Genomic DNA, 15526 nt, shown 5'->3' on the forward strand with positions numbered 1-15526 from the left:
GGTCAGTTTGAAGATGAGAGCCCAACCTAGGGTATATGCTTATAAAGGCCATATCCTTGAGTTAGAAAATGCACGAATTTCTCTTTTTCTTTGCAATAATAACTTATTCCTTCATTTCTATAACAAGGTGCTGATTCTTTCAAGAATGATGGAGTCTACTCCAGATATTTTACAACTTATAAAGAAAATGGCAAATATAGCTTATAAGTACAGGTTCATGGACAAACAAACACTGCTATGAGAAGCTTAAGGTATCCACCAAATAGGGCCACATATATACCTGGCTGGGTAGGTGATGGTGAGTAACTCATGATATCTGAAGTCCAGTGCTGCTTGAATAATTGTCAGTTGATACAATTAAGACTTCAAACATATTATAACTCAAAATATAGATTTTCATATTTCTGAATTGAAGTTCTCAGTCACACTGAGGTTTGCCTCCAAAGTAACCTAAGCTTTAGTACAGTGTCTAGTATCTAGTAAGCATTCCATAAATGTCAGTTGTTATTTTATTAGTTTCAAACACCTTTCTTTTATTAATAACAATAAGCCTAATTTCCACTCAAGCTGAATAAAACAGGCCTTGATGTCCGAAGCCTAAATTCAAGCCAATGGTAGAATTTATCCTTCAGGTTACATATGTTGTAAAACATATGTAAACATTTATTTGGAATGTTTTTCTTAAGTCAAAAGAAGAAGAAAACGTGGATTAAGGTGATGATAAGGATTGAGAATACATTCTTGGTGGAGTGACGTCAGGGAAGATGGTAGAGTAGGAAGTGCCAGGAATCCATCTTCCTACCTAGAGAACAATTGTGCTGGCAGAATATGACTGATGTAATGTTTTTGGAGCTCTAGAGTCATATTTAAAGGCTTGCAGCTTCCAGGGGAAGGCTTAAATGAAAAATCATGGTTAATTTTGGTCAGTTTCAGCTCTTAGCCTAGTAGTGGCTATCCTGCCAAGGTTACCCATGGCAGGTAACCTTGCCCACATTCTTGGAGTGGTTTACATGTGGCTTGTGGGAACCAGAGTGGACAATAAAAATATGTCCTCCAAATATCATCAATTATACTTCTGATCATGGAGATGCAGATGCAGAAGCAGAGTGACATTGTTGCCACCCCCTCTGGTTGAAGTGACTTCCATGGGATTTAAAGAGACAGAATATTTTTTTCCTTTCATTTTTCCTTTTAACCCTTTTTGGGGACCAGCCATTTAAGAATTAGAACATTCAAGAGTAACCACATACACAGGGAATCTAGAAAGTCACCACACATGCCCAGGGAAAGATGGAGGCTCAGAAAAGACCTGAGAAGACTTAAGTTTACACCTCAGGCTGATTGCTAGCCCAGAGACACCCTACAACAATTTCTTAGAAATAAAAAACCCAGGAAAATAGGGAGAATCTGATTTCCAGAGTTACCACATTATAAAACTCAAATGTCCTGTTTTCAACATAATATTACAATGCATACAAAAAAGCAGGAAATTAAGAATCAGTCAAAGGTAAAAAATATATCAACAGGAATTGTCCCTGAGGAAGACCAGATGGCAGACTTATTAGATTAAAATTTTAAAACTACTTTTTTAAAGATGCTCAAATTGCTCAAGGGAGTCAAAGTCAAGAAAACAATGTATGAACAAAATAAAAATATCAATAAAGAGATAGAAAACATTAAAATGACCTCAAAAGAAATTCTGGAACTGAAAATTACAATAACTAAATTTGAAAATTCTCTAGAGGGATTCAAAAGTAGAAGAAAGAACAAGAGAACATGAAGATAAAATAATTAAAACTACTGTGTCTGAAGAACAGAAAAAAAGATTGAAGAAAAGTGAAAAGAGCCTAAGAGACCCGTAGGACACCAACAAGTTGATCAACATACCAACAGTGGCAGTCTCAGAAGGAAAACATATAAAGGGGCAAAGAGATTATTTGGAGATATAATGGCTAAAAAATTCCCAAACTTGATGCCAAGATATTAATCTACAAATCCAAGAAGCTAACAAACTCTAAGTAGAATAAACTGAAAAAGACACACACTGAGACACACTATAATCGAACTGTCAAAAGCTAAAGGCAAAGTAAATAGAGCAAGAGAAAACAGCAAGAGAAGCAAATCATCAAATACAAATGATCCTCAATAAGATTACCAGCAGATTTTTCATCAGAGGCCTTGGAGGACAAACAGCAGTAGGTTAATTTATTCAAAAGGCTAAAGGAGGAAAACTATCAACAAAGAAACCTTTATCCTACATAACTGTCCTTCAAAAATTAGGGAGAAATTGACTTTCTCAGATAAACAATAGCTGAGGGTGTTCATTCACTAGCCTTACCATACAAGAAATGCTACAGGGAATCCTTAGGTGGAAATGAAAGAACAATAAACAATAACTCAAAGCCATAGGAAGAAATAAAGATCTCTAGTAAAGGTAAATGCATGGGCAATTATCACATCTAGTATTATTGTAATATTGGTTTGTACTCCAATTTTCATTTACAATATGATTTAAAAGACTAATTCATAAAAGGAATTACTAGTCTATGTTTTTGAACACATAATATATAAAGATGTAATTTGTGACATTAATAACTGAAAGGGGGTGGGAATCAAGCTGTATAGGAGCAGAACTTTTGTATGCTTTTGAAGTTAAGCTGATATAATTCAAATTAGAGTGCTGTAACATTAGGATATTAAATGTAATCCCTCTGATGACCACAAAGAAGAGAGCTATAGAATATACACTAAAAGAAATGAAAAGGTAATAAATCATTTCACTACAAAAATATCAACTAAACACAATAGATTAATACATGAAAAGAGGGACAAAAATGCTATAAGACATAGAAAACAAATAACAAAATGAGAGAAGTAAGTTTCTGTTTTTTTGTGTGGTAGTGAATGACTGAGTTTAACTTGCTTTTTTTTCTTTTTTTATTAAAGTATAGTTGATTTACAATATTATATTAGTTTCAGGTGTACAACATAGTGATTCAATATTTTTATAGATTATACTCCATTAAAGTTATTGTAAAATACGGGCTGTATTTCCCTGTGTTATACAATATATCCTTGTTGTTTATCTATTTTATACTTAGTAGTTTGTATCTATTATCCTATACCTCTATTTTGCTCCTCCCTCCTTCTGTCTCCCCTTTGGTAACCACTAATTTGTTCTCTATATCTGTGAATCCATTTCTGCTTTGTTATATACATTCATTTGTTTTTTTATATTCCACATATAAGTGATAACATACATTATTTAACTTTCTCTGTCTGACTTATTCCACTAAACATAATACTCTCTAGGTTGATCCATGTTGTTGCAAATGGCAGAATTTCTAGGTTGATCCATGTTGTTGCAAATGACAGAATTTCCTTCTTTTTATGGCTGAATAATATTCCATTTTATATATCTTCTTTATCCATTCATCTGTTTATGGACACTTAGGTTCCTTCCATAACTTGGCTACTGTAAGTAATCCTGCTATGAACATTGGGGTGCATGTATCTTTTCAAATTACTGTTTTCATTTTCTTGGATATATACCCAGAGTGGAACTGCTAGATAATATGTTAGTTCTATTTTTACCTTTTTGAGGAATCTTCATACTATTTTCCATAGATGCTGCACCAACTTACAATCTCACAAACAGTGTACTAGGGTTCCCTTTTATCCACATCCTCGCCAACATTTGTTATTTGTAGACTTTTTGATGATAGCCATTTAACAGCTAATATCTCATTGTGGTTTTGATTTGCATTTCTCTGATGATGAACAATGCCGAGCATCTTTTCACGTGCCTATTGGCAATTTATATTTTTTGAAAAAATATCTATTCAGATCTTTTGTCCATTTTTAAATCAGGGTGATTACTTTTTTGATATTAGAGTTGTATAAGCTGTTATTATATTTTGGACATTAACCCTTTATCAGTAATATCATTTGCAAATATATTCTCCCATTTAGTATGTTGTCTTTCGTTTTTTTCAGTGGTTTTCTTTGCTGTGCAAAAGTTTTAAAGTTTAATTAGGTCCCATTTGTTTAGCTTTGCTTTTGTTGTTTTTGCCTTAGGAAACAGATCCAAAATCTATTGCTACAATTTATGTCAAAGAGTAATTCTGCCTATGTTTTCTTCTACGAGTTTTATAGTTTCAGGTCTCACATTTAGGTCTTTAATCCATTTTGAGTTTATTTTTGTAAATGGTATGAGGAACTTCATTTTTCTACATGTAGCTGCCCTGTTTTCTAGGCACCACTTATTGAAGAGACCGTCTTTTCTCCACTGTATATTCTTGAATTGTTTTTCACAGATTAATTGACCATATGTACATGGGTGTATTTCTAGGCTCTCTATTCTGTTCCATTGATCTATGTGTCTGTTTTTGTGCCCATACCATGCTTCTTTTTGACTACTGGAGCTTTGTGGTATAGTCTGAAGTCAGAGAGGGTGATTCCTCCAGCTTTGTTCTTTTCCTCAAGATTTCTTTGGCAATTTGGAGTGTTTTGTGATTCCATATAAATTTTAGGAATATTTTTTCTAGTTCTGTGAAAAAGTCATGGGTGTTTTGATAGAGATTGTATTAAATCTGTAGATTGCTTTGGGCAGTATGGATATTTTAACAAAATTAATTCTTCCTAACAAAGAACATGGGATATCTTTCCATTTCTTTGTATCATCTTCAATTTCCTTCATCAATATTTTATAGCTTTCAGAGTATAGATCTTTCACTTCCTTGGTTAAGTTTATATGGAAATACCTATTCCTAGGTATTTTATTCTTTTTGGTGCAATTTTTTTTAACCTCTTTATTGGAGTATAATTGTTTTACAGCGTTGTGTTAGTTTCTGCTGTATAACAAAGTGAATCAGCTATATGCATATGTATATCCCTATATCCCCTCCCTCTTGTGTTTCCCTCCCACCCTCCTTAACCCACCCCTCTAGGTGGTTGCAAAGCACTGAGCTAATCTCCCTGTGCCATTTGATGCAATTTTAAATGGGATTGTTTTCTTGCTTTCTCTTTGATAGTTCATTATTATGGTACAGAAAAACAACAAATTTCTGTTCCATTAATCTTGTATCCTGCAACGTTACCAAATTCATTAATTAGTTCCAGTAATTTCTTGGCAGACACTTTATATAGTATCTGTGGTTGTCTATATATAGTATCATGTCATCTGTAAACAGTGACACTTTAACTTCTTCCTATTCAATTTGGATGTGTTTTCTTTCTTTCTTTCTTTCTTTTTTTTTTTTTTTTGGCCTGATTGCTGTGGCTAGGACTTCCAATACTATTTTAAATATAAGTGGTGAGAGTGAGCATCCTTGTCTTGTTCCTCAGTTTACGGGAAAGGCTTCCAGCTCTTCATCATTGAGTATGGAGTTAGCTGTGGGTTAGTATCAAAAGGCTTATTTTTTGAAACATCTTTATTGGAGTATAATTGTCTTACAATGGTGTGTTAGTTTCTACTTTATAACAAAGTGAATCAACTATACATATACATAATCACCATATCTCCTCCCTCTTGCATCTCTCTCGCACCCTCCCTATCCCACCCCTCTAGGTTGTCACAAAGCACCGAGCTGATCTCCCTGTGCTATGTGGCTGCTTCCCACTAGCTATCTGTTTTACATTTGGTAGTGTATATATGTCTATGCCACACTCTCACTTGGTCCCAGCTTACCCTTCCCACTCCTCGTGTCCTCAAGTCCATTCTCTACATCTGTGTCTTTATTCCTGTGTTGTCTCTAGGTTTTTCAGAACACTTTTTTTTTAGACTGCATATATATGTGTTAGCATACAGTATTTGTTTTTCTCTTTCTGACTTAACTTCACTCTGTATGACAGACTCTAGGTCCATCCACCTCACTACAAATAACTCAATTTCGCTTCTTTTTATGGCTCAGTAATATTCCACTGCATATATGTGCCACATCTTCTTTACCATTCATCTGTTGATGGACACTTAGGTTGCTTCCATGTCCTGGCTACTGTAAACAGACCTACAGTTAACATTGTGGTACACGTCTCTTTTTGAATTATGGGTTTTTCAGGGTATATGCCCAGTAGTGGGATTGCTGGGTTGTATGGTAGTTCTATTTTTACTTTTTTAAGGAACCTCATACTGTTCTCCATAGTGGCTGTATCAATTTACGTTCCCACCAACAGTGCAAGAGGGTTCCCTTTTCTCCACACCCTCTCCAGAATTTATTGTTTGTAGATCTTTTGATGATGGCCATTCTGACTGGTGTGAGGTGATACCTCATTGTAGTTTTGATTTGCATTTCTCTAATGATTAGTGATGTTGAGCATCCTTTCATGTGTTTCTTTGCAATCTGTATATCTTCTTTGGAGAAATGTCTATTTAGGTCTTCTGCTCATTTTTGGATTGGGCTGTTTGTTTTTTAGATATTGAGCTGCATGAGCTGCTTGTAAATTTAGGAGAGTAATCCTTTGTCAGTTGCTTCATTTGCAAATATTTTCTCCCATTCTGGGGGTTGTCTTTTCATCTTGTTTATGTTTTCCTTTGCTGTGCAAAAGCTTTTAAGTTTCATTAGGTCCCATTTGTTTATTTTTGTTTTTATTTCCATTACTCTAGGAGGTGGGTCAAAAAGGATCTTGCTGTGATTTATGTCGTAGAGTGTTCTGCCTTTTTCCTCTAAAAGTTTTATAGTGTCTGGCCTTAAATTTAGGTCTTTAATCCATTTTGAGTTTTTTTGTGTGTATGGTGTTAGGAAGTGTTCTAATTTCATTCTTTTACATGTAGCTGTCCAGTTTTCCCAGCACCACTTATTGAAGAAGCTGTCTTTTCGCCATTGTATACTCTCGCCTCCTTTATCAAAAATAAGGTGATCATATGTGCATGGGTTTATCTCTGGACTTTCTATCCTGTTCCATTGATCTATATTTCTGTTTTTGTGCCAGTAAAGCTTTTATTATGTTGCGATATGTTCCCTCTATACCAACTTTGATGAGTTTTTATCATGAATGGATGTTAAATTTTGTCAAAGGGTTTTTCTTCATTGATTGATATGATCATGTAATTTTTATCCTTCCTTTTGTACAGGGTGTGTAACATTGATTGATTTCCAAATACTGACCATCCTTGTGTCACTGGAATTAACCCAACTTCATCGTGTTGTATGATCCTTGTTATATACTGTTGAATTTTGTTTGCTACATTTTACTGAGGATTTTTGCATCTATATTCATCAGAGATATTGGCCTGTAATTCTCCGTTTTTTGTAGTGGCTTTGGTTTTGGAATCAGGGTAATGGTGGCCTCATAGAATGAATTTGGGAGTGTCCCATACTCTTTAAATTTCTGGAATAGTTTCAAAAGGACAGATATTAGCTCTTCTTTATATGTTTGGTACAATTACCCTGTGAGGCCATAAAGTTCTGGACTTCCATTTGCTTTGAGGTATTTTTACTACAATTCAATTTCACTACTAGTGATCAGTCTGTTTAGATTACCTCTTCTTCCTGATTCAATCTTGAAAGGTTGTATGTTTCTATAAATTTGTCCATTTCTTCTAGGTTGTCCAATTTGTTGTCATTTAACTGTTTGTAGTACTCTCTTATGATTGTGTCTCTGTGATAGCAATTGTTATTCCTCCTCTTTCATTTCTTGTATTGTTTATTTGGGTCCTCTTTTCTTTTTGGTGAGCCTGGCTAAATGTTTATCAATTTTGGTTATCTTTTTAAAAATAATCCAGCTCTTAGTTTTGTTGACCTTTTCTTTTCTTTTTTTTTTTTTTGGTCTCTCTTTTATTTATGTCCTCTCTGATCTTTATTATTTCCTTCCTCCTCCTGATTTTGGGCTTTGTTTTTTCTTCTTTTTTTAATTCCTTTACACGGTAGGTTAGGTTGTTATTTAATATTTTTCTTGTTTCTTGAGGTAGGCCTGTATCACTATAAACATCCCTCTTAGAAATGTTTTTCTGCATCTCATAAATTTTGGAAAGTTCTGTTTCCATTTTCATTTGTCTTGATGTATTTTCTGATTTCCTCTTTGATTTCTTCATTGACTCTGGTTTTGTAGTAGCATGTTGTTTAGTCTCCACATGTTTGTGGTTTTCCCATTTTTCTTTCTGTAAATAAAATCTAGTTTCATATCATTACAGTTTGAAAAAAAATACTTGATATAATTTCTATCCTCGTAAACTGTTGAGACTTGTTTTGTGGCCTAGCATGTGATCTATCCTGGAGCATGTTCCACGAACACTTGAAAGGAATGTGTATACTGCTTGTTTTGGATGGAATGTCCTGTAGATATCTATTAAGTCCAACTCGTCTAATGTTACATTTAAGACCACTGTTTACTTATTGATTTTCTGTATGGATGATCTGTCCATTGATGTAAGTGCGGTGTTAAAGTCACCTACTATTATTTTATTATTGTCAGTTTCTCCCTTTATGCTTGGTAATATTTGCTTTATATATTTAGGTGTTCCTGTATTAGGTGCATATATGTTAATGAGTGTAATATCCTCTTCTTGTATTGATCCCTTTATCATTATATAATGTCCTTATTTGTCTTTTGTTATAGACTTTGTTTTAAAGTCTATTTTGTTTAATGTAAGTATTGCTACCCCTGCTTTCTTGTTGTTTCCTTTTGCATGAAATATCTTTTTCCATCCCCTCACTTTCAGTCCGTGTGTCTTTAGCTCTGGAGTGAGTCTCTCACAAGCAGCATATAGATGGGTCTTTTTTTACCCAATCAGCTACCCTATGTCTTTTGATAGGAGTATTTAGTCCACTGACATCTAAAGTAATTACTGAAAGATATGTACATTTTGTTACTTGTTTTCTGGTTGTTTTTGTAGTTCTTTGCTGTCTTTTTTTTTTTTTTTTTTTTAGCTACACTACATGGCCTGCAGTATCTTAGTTCCCTGACCAACGATTGAACCTGGGCCCCAGCAGTGAAAGTGCCAAGTCCTAACCACTGGACCACCGGGGAATTCTCTGCTGTCCTTTTTTTATTGAAGTTTAGTGATTTACAATATTGTGCTTGTTTCAGGTGTACAGCAAAATAATTCAGATATATATATATATATATATATATATATATATATATATATATATATATATATTCACGATACTTCCCATTATAGGTTATTATAAGATATTGAATATAATTTTCTGGGCTATAAGGTAAACCCTTGTTGCTTATCTATTTTATGTATAGTAGTTTGTATTTGTTATTCTAATACTCCTAACTTATCCCACCCCCCCACCATTTTCCCTTTGGTAAGCATAATTTTTTTTCTACACCTGTGAGTCTTTCTGTTTTGTATATAGATTCATTTGTATTATTTTTTTAGATTCTACATATAAGTGATATAATATAATATTTGTCTTTCTTTGTCTGACTGACTTCACAAAGTATAATATTCTCTAGGTCCATCCATGTTGCTGCAAATGGAAGTATTTCATTCTTTTTAATGGCTGAGTAATATTCCATTATAATATATATATATATATATACATATATATGTATGTGTGTGTGTGTGTGTGTGTGTATATATATATATATATATATGTATGTATGTATATATATGCCACATCATCTTAATCCAGTTTTCTGTTGATGGGCATTTGGGTTGCTCTCATGACTTTGCTACTGTAACTGTGCTGCTATGAACACTGTAATGCATATATCTTTTCAAATTATAGTCTGAATATATAACCAGGAGTGGAATTACTGGATTATATGGTAACTCAATATTTGGCTTTTTAAGGAAACTCCACACTGTTTTCCATAGTGACAGCACCAATTTACATTCCCACCAATAGTGTAGGAGAGTTACCTTTTCTCTACACCCTTTCCAGCATTTATTATTTGTAGACTTCTTGACAAGACACATTCTGACCAATGTGAGGTGATACCTCACTGTTGTTTTGATTTGCATTTCTCTAATAGTTAGTGATGTTGAACATCTTTTCATCTGCCTGTTGGCAATTTGTATGTCTTCTTTGAAAAAATATCTATTTAGGACTTCTGCCTATTGTTTGATTGGGTTTTTTTTTCAATATTGAGTTATATGAGCAGTTTGTATATTTTGAATATTAACCACTTGTCAGTCACATCACTTGCAAATATTTTCTCCCATTCCATAAGTTGTCTTTTTTATTTTGTTGATGACTTCCTTTGCTGTGCAAAAGTTTTTAAGTTTTATTATGTCCCATTTGTTTATTTCTGCTTTTACTTCTTTTGCCCTGAGGTACTGATCTAAGAATACATTCCTACGATTTATGTCAGAGAATATTTTCCCTACGTTCTCTTCTTGGAGTTTTATGGTGTCTTGTCTCATATTCAGATCTTCAAACAATTTTGAATTTATTTTTGTATATGGTATGAGGGAGCATTCTAACTTCACTGATTTACATGTAGCTGTCCAGCTTTCCCAACACCACTTGTTGAAGACACTGTCTTTTCTCCAATGTATATTCTTGCCTCCTTTGTTGTAGATTAATTGACCATAGGTATGTGGGTTTATTTCGAGGCTCTCTGTTCTGTTCCATTGATCTATATGTCTGTTTTTGTGCCAGCACCATACTGTTTTGATTACTGTAATTTTGTAATATAGTCTGAAGTCTGGAAGTGTTATGCTTCCAGGGTTGTTCTTTTGCCTCAGGATTGCCTTGGCATCTGGGTCTTTGATGGTTCCATATAAATTTTAGGATTATTTTTTTCATTCTCTGAGAAATGTCATGGGTATTTTGATAAGGATTGCATTAAATCTGTAGATTACTTTGGGTAGTATGGTCATTGTAACAATATCAATTCTTCCAATCCAAGAGCATGGGATATCTTTCCATTTCTTTGAGTTATCTTAAAATTTCCTTTATCAATATTTTACAGTTTTCAGAGTATCGGTCTTTCACCTCCTTTGTTAATTCCTAGGGTTTTTTTTCTAACATCTTTATTGGAGTATAATTGCTTTACAACAGTGTGTTAGTTTCTCTTTCTGATATTTCATCGGTAATGCAAAGAAATGCAACAGATTTCTCTATGTTAATCATATCCTGCTACCTTGCTTAATTCATTTATTAGTTCTAATATTTTTTGTGTGAGGAATTTAGAGTTCCCTATATAGGGTATCATGTCATCTGCACATAGTGACAGTTTTACCTCTTCACTTCCAATCTGGATATTTTTTATTTCTATTTCTTATCTCATTGCTGTGTCTAGGACTTCCAATACCATGTTAAATAGAAGTGGTGAGAGTGGGCGTCCTTGTCTTGTTCCTGAATTTAGTGGGAAGGCTTTCAGTTTTTCACCACTGAGTATTATGTTGGCTGTTGGTTTGTCGCAAATGGTTTTTATTTTGTTGAGATATGTTTCCTCTATATCCACTTTGGTGAGAGTTTTTATCATGAATGGATAAAATGGAATGTTTTCTTCTTTTAGTTTCTTCCCTTGTGGTTTGATAATTTCCTTTAGTGGTAGGCTTGTGTTCCTTTCTCTCTAGTTTTTGCATATCTATTGTATATTTTTGGTTCATGGTTAACATGGGGTTCATATATGTTGGCTTACAACTATACTTACTTGTTTTAAATAGGTAGTCCTTTAAGTTCAAACACATTCTTAAAGGTCTACATTTTCATTTCCCTGCCTCAAATTTTGGGGTTTTGATGTCATTTTACATCTTCTTGTTTATCCCTTTACTGATTATTGTAATTTTACAATTCTGAAATTTTTGTCTTTAATCTTTGTCCTAGCTTATTTAAGTAATTGATCCTCAGTCTTTAGTGTACATTTGCCTTTCCTAGTGCAATCTGTCATTTCCTATAGATTCTTACTTCTCATTATAGCCTTATCTTTTCCACTTAGAGAAGGCCCTTTAACATTTCTTTCAGGGAAGGTTTAGTCTTGATGAATTCTTATAGGTTTTGCTTGTCTGAGAACTTATCCCTTCTTCAATTCTAAATGATTATCTTGCTGGGTAGAGTGTCCTAGGGTATAAGTTTTTCCCTTTTGGTACTTTCACTATTTCATGCCACTCTCTTCTGACCTGCAAAGTTTCTACAGAGAAATCAGCTTTTAGCCCTCTCAGCCCTATCAGCCCTATATACAAGGGTGTTCCCTTGTAAATAACTCTTTTTCTCTTGCTGCCTTTAAACTTCTCTCTTTAGTTTGATTTTGCTACTTTCCTTATGATATGTCTTGGTGTGGGTCTGTGTGGGTTCATCTTGTTTGGGACCTTCTGTGCTTCCTGTATCTGGATATCTGTTTCCTTCTTCAGGTTTGGGAATTTTTCAGCCATTATTTCATCAAATATATTTTCAACCCCCTTCTTTCTCTCTTCTCCTTCAGGAACCCCTATAATGTGAATGTTGGTACACTTGATGTTGTCTCAGAGATCCCTTAAACTGTTCTCGTTTTTTTAAAATTTATTTTTCTTTTTGCTGTTCTGATTAGATGATTTCCATTAGTTTATCTTCTTGACCACTTATGCATTCTTATTTATCAGGCAGTTTCCTGCTAATTGCTCCTAGTGTGTTTTTCATTTCAGTTACTGTATTCTTCAGTTTGGACTGGTTTTTCTAAAAATATGTTCTAGTTCATTATTATGGTTCTGTGTTTATCTAGTGTTTTCCCTAATTCACTTAGCATTCTAATTAGTAATGCTTTGATTATTTATCTTGTAAGTTGTTTATTTCTGTCTTTAGTTGTTTTTTCAGGGGGTTTCGCTTGCTCTTTCAATTGAAACAAATTTCTCTATATTCTCATTTAGCTTAATTTTCTCTTTCTCTATGAAATTAGATGAAACAGTTACCTACTGTGGTCTTGAAGTGGTGTCCTTTTGTGGGAGCATCCCTATACAATCTGCATGTGGCTTTGGTGGGAGAGCTGGATCTGACAGAACACAAGTCACATCTCTCCACAGGGTGTGCTGGCAGCTCCTACCTTTGTAGGAGGTGGGGCTGGAAATTCAAGGGCTAGGGCCAGATCCAGATCTGAGCCAGGGCTTCCCTCTGCTCCGTGGCTAGCACTGCCCTGTAAGGGGCAAGGTTGGGTCCCAAGTTGCTGGAGCAGAAGCCCTCAGAATTAGATCTGAGCTGGCTCTGTTGACTTTAAGTGTTTTCCCCCTACCTGGTGCTGGAACCCTAACCCCAGAGGGGAGCTATCCCTCAGGGCAGGAGAGGCCAGTGTGGATGCTTGGTCAGGGCATTGGCTGTGGTGGTCCAGATACAGACAGAGATTAGGAATGCTTCTGATGTGCTGACTTGGTAAGCATCAGTAGTGGCTGCCCCCATCCTGCTCAGACACCACTTCAGGTCTGAGTCACCCTGTGTCTTACAGCCAAGCTCTCTCTTCAGCCTTGGCAGCCCTTGCCCCAGTGTGGAGCTGAGTCATAAAGCCAGCGAGTCCAGAGCAGCAGCTCCGCTCAGGCTGGGGCATGTGCTGGGGCAGTCATGGGAAACCAGCCAGCCAGCCATGCAGTTAACATCCACCCTCTCTGCCTTGCTTTGGAAGTAAGCAATGCTCACTACCCAATAGGCTCTCCACCCATGTAATCTCCCTTCTCTTCGGAGTCCCCTCCTAGAAGCTCAGGTTCTGGTCTGATTGCTGCTCTTCCCTTCCTACCTGATTCCATGTGGATCCTTCTTACAGCCTTAGTTGTTTAAGAATTTTTCTCCCTGCCTCCAGTTAGTTTTTAGTGAAATTGTTCCATATGTAGATGTATCTTTGATGTGTTCACGGGGGAGATGAGTTCTTCATCCTCCTACTCCACCATCTTGATCTCCTGCTCAGTAAGTCTCTCTTCATCAATAACTACTTTAAAAATAAATGGATCGAAGAGTCCAATCGAATGAAAGAGATTGACAGAATGGATGAAAACACATGATCTAACTATATGTTATCCATAAGAGACTCACTTTAGACCCAAAGATGTTATAGTAGTATCACACAAAACACACTTTAAATTTTAAAAGTTTACAAGAGGCAAAGGACATTATATATTTTTAAAAGGTTCATTCAGCAAGAATCTATAACAAATACAAACATTTACACACCTAATGACAGGCCATCAAAATATATGACACAGGGCTTCCCTGGTGGCGCAGTGGTTGAGAGTCCGCCTGCCAATGCAGGGGACGCGAGTTTGTGCCCCGGTCCAGGAAGATCCCACATACCGCGGAGCGGCTGGGCCCGTGAGCCATGGCCACTGGGCCTGCACATCCGGAGCCTGTGCTCCGCAATGGGAGAGGCCACAACAGTGAGAGGCCCGCGTACCGCAAAAAAAAAAAAAAAAAAAAAAAAAAAAAAAAAAATATATATATATATATATATATATATATATATATATATATGACACACAAACTGACAGAATTAAAGGGAGAAATAGACAGTTCTACAGTAATAGTTGGAGACTTCAATACTCCTCTACTGCTAATGGATAAAACAACTAGACAGAGGGTAAGTAAGGAAACAGAGCACTTCAACAACACAACCAACTACATCTAACAAACATATAGAGAACACCTAACCAACATGAATTCTTCTCAAATGCACATCCTTATTCTCCATGATAAATGATATGTTAAGCTATAAAATAAAACTTCAAGAGATTAATATAGATTGATATCATAAAATGTATCTTATCTGACAACAATGGGATGAAGTTAGAAAACAGTAACAGAAGGAACACTGAAAAATACACAGAATTTTGGAAATTAAACAATATACTCTTAAATAACCAATGTGTTAAAGAGGAACTCACAAGAAAAATAAGGAAATACTCAGAAAAGACTGAAAAAGAAAACGCAACATAACAAAACTCATGGGATGCCACAAATGCAGTAGTAAGAGGAAAATTTAGAGCTATAAACACTGACATTAAAAAAGAAGAAATATCAATAGCTTAATGTTACAACTTAAGAAACTAGAAAAAAAGAACAAACTAAACACAAAGCTAGCAGAAAGAAGGAAATAGTAAAGGTTAAAACAGAGACAAATGAAATAAAGACTAGAAAAATAAGGGAAAAATTAATGAATCAAATGTTGCTTCTTTGAAAAGATTAACAAAATTGACAAAACTTTAGCTAGATTAACTAATGAGTAAAGAGAGAAGACAAATTACTAAAATTAGAAATGAAAGTGAGAACATTACTACCAAATCTGAATAAATGAAAAGGATTATAGGAGAGTATTATGAATAATTGCATGCCAACAAACTGGATAACCTAGATGAAATGAACAAAGTCATAGAAAGCCCAAACTGACCAAGACTAAAGCAAAAATAAATAGAACCTATAACTATTAAGAAGACTAAATCAGTAATTAAAAACTTCTCAACAATAACAACAAAAAATCTCTAGACCTGATGGCTTCATTGGTGAATTCTACCAAACACTTAAAGAATACCTAAAATCAATGCTTCTCAAACTTTTTCGAAAAATTGAAGAGTGAAGAACACTTCCAAACTCATTCTGTGAGGCCAACATAGTACTGATATCAATGTCAGACAAAGACATTACAGGAAAAGAAAACTACAGACCAATATCCC

At 35.0% G+C, this 15526-nt stretch overlaps 1 pseudogene across 1 annotated transcript in view; it reads left to right on the forward strand.

Moving 5' to 3' along the window:
- The window catches only part of LOC309799166 (calcium-activated chloride channel regulator 4-like), an 84757-nt pseudogene that overhangs the window by 17498 nt on the left and 51733 nt on the right, over positions 1-15526 (forward strand). Inside the window, exon 8 of the transcript in view lies at positions 128-298. The product of the transcript in view is annotated as a calcium-activated chloride channel regulator 4-like (transcript). The remainder of the gene's footprint in view (positions 1-127; positions 299-15526) is intronic.

This window comes from Mesoplodon mirus, assembly GCF_964341445.2.
Source record: "Mesoplodon mirus genome assembly, chromosome: 3".
NCBI classification, from domain to species: domain Eukaryota; kingdom Metazoa; phylum Chordata; class Mammalia; order Artiodactyla; family Ziphiidae; genus Mesoplodon; species Mesoplodon mirus.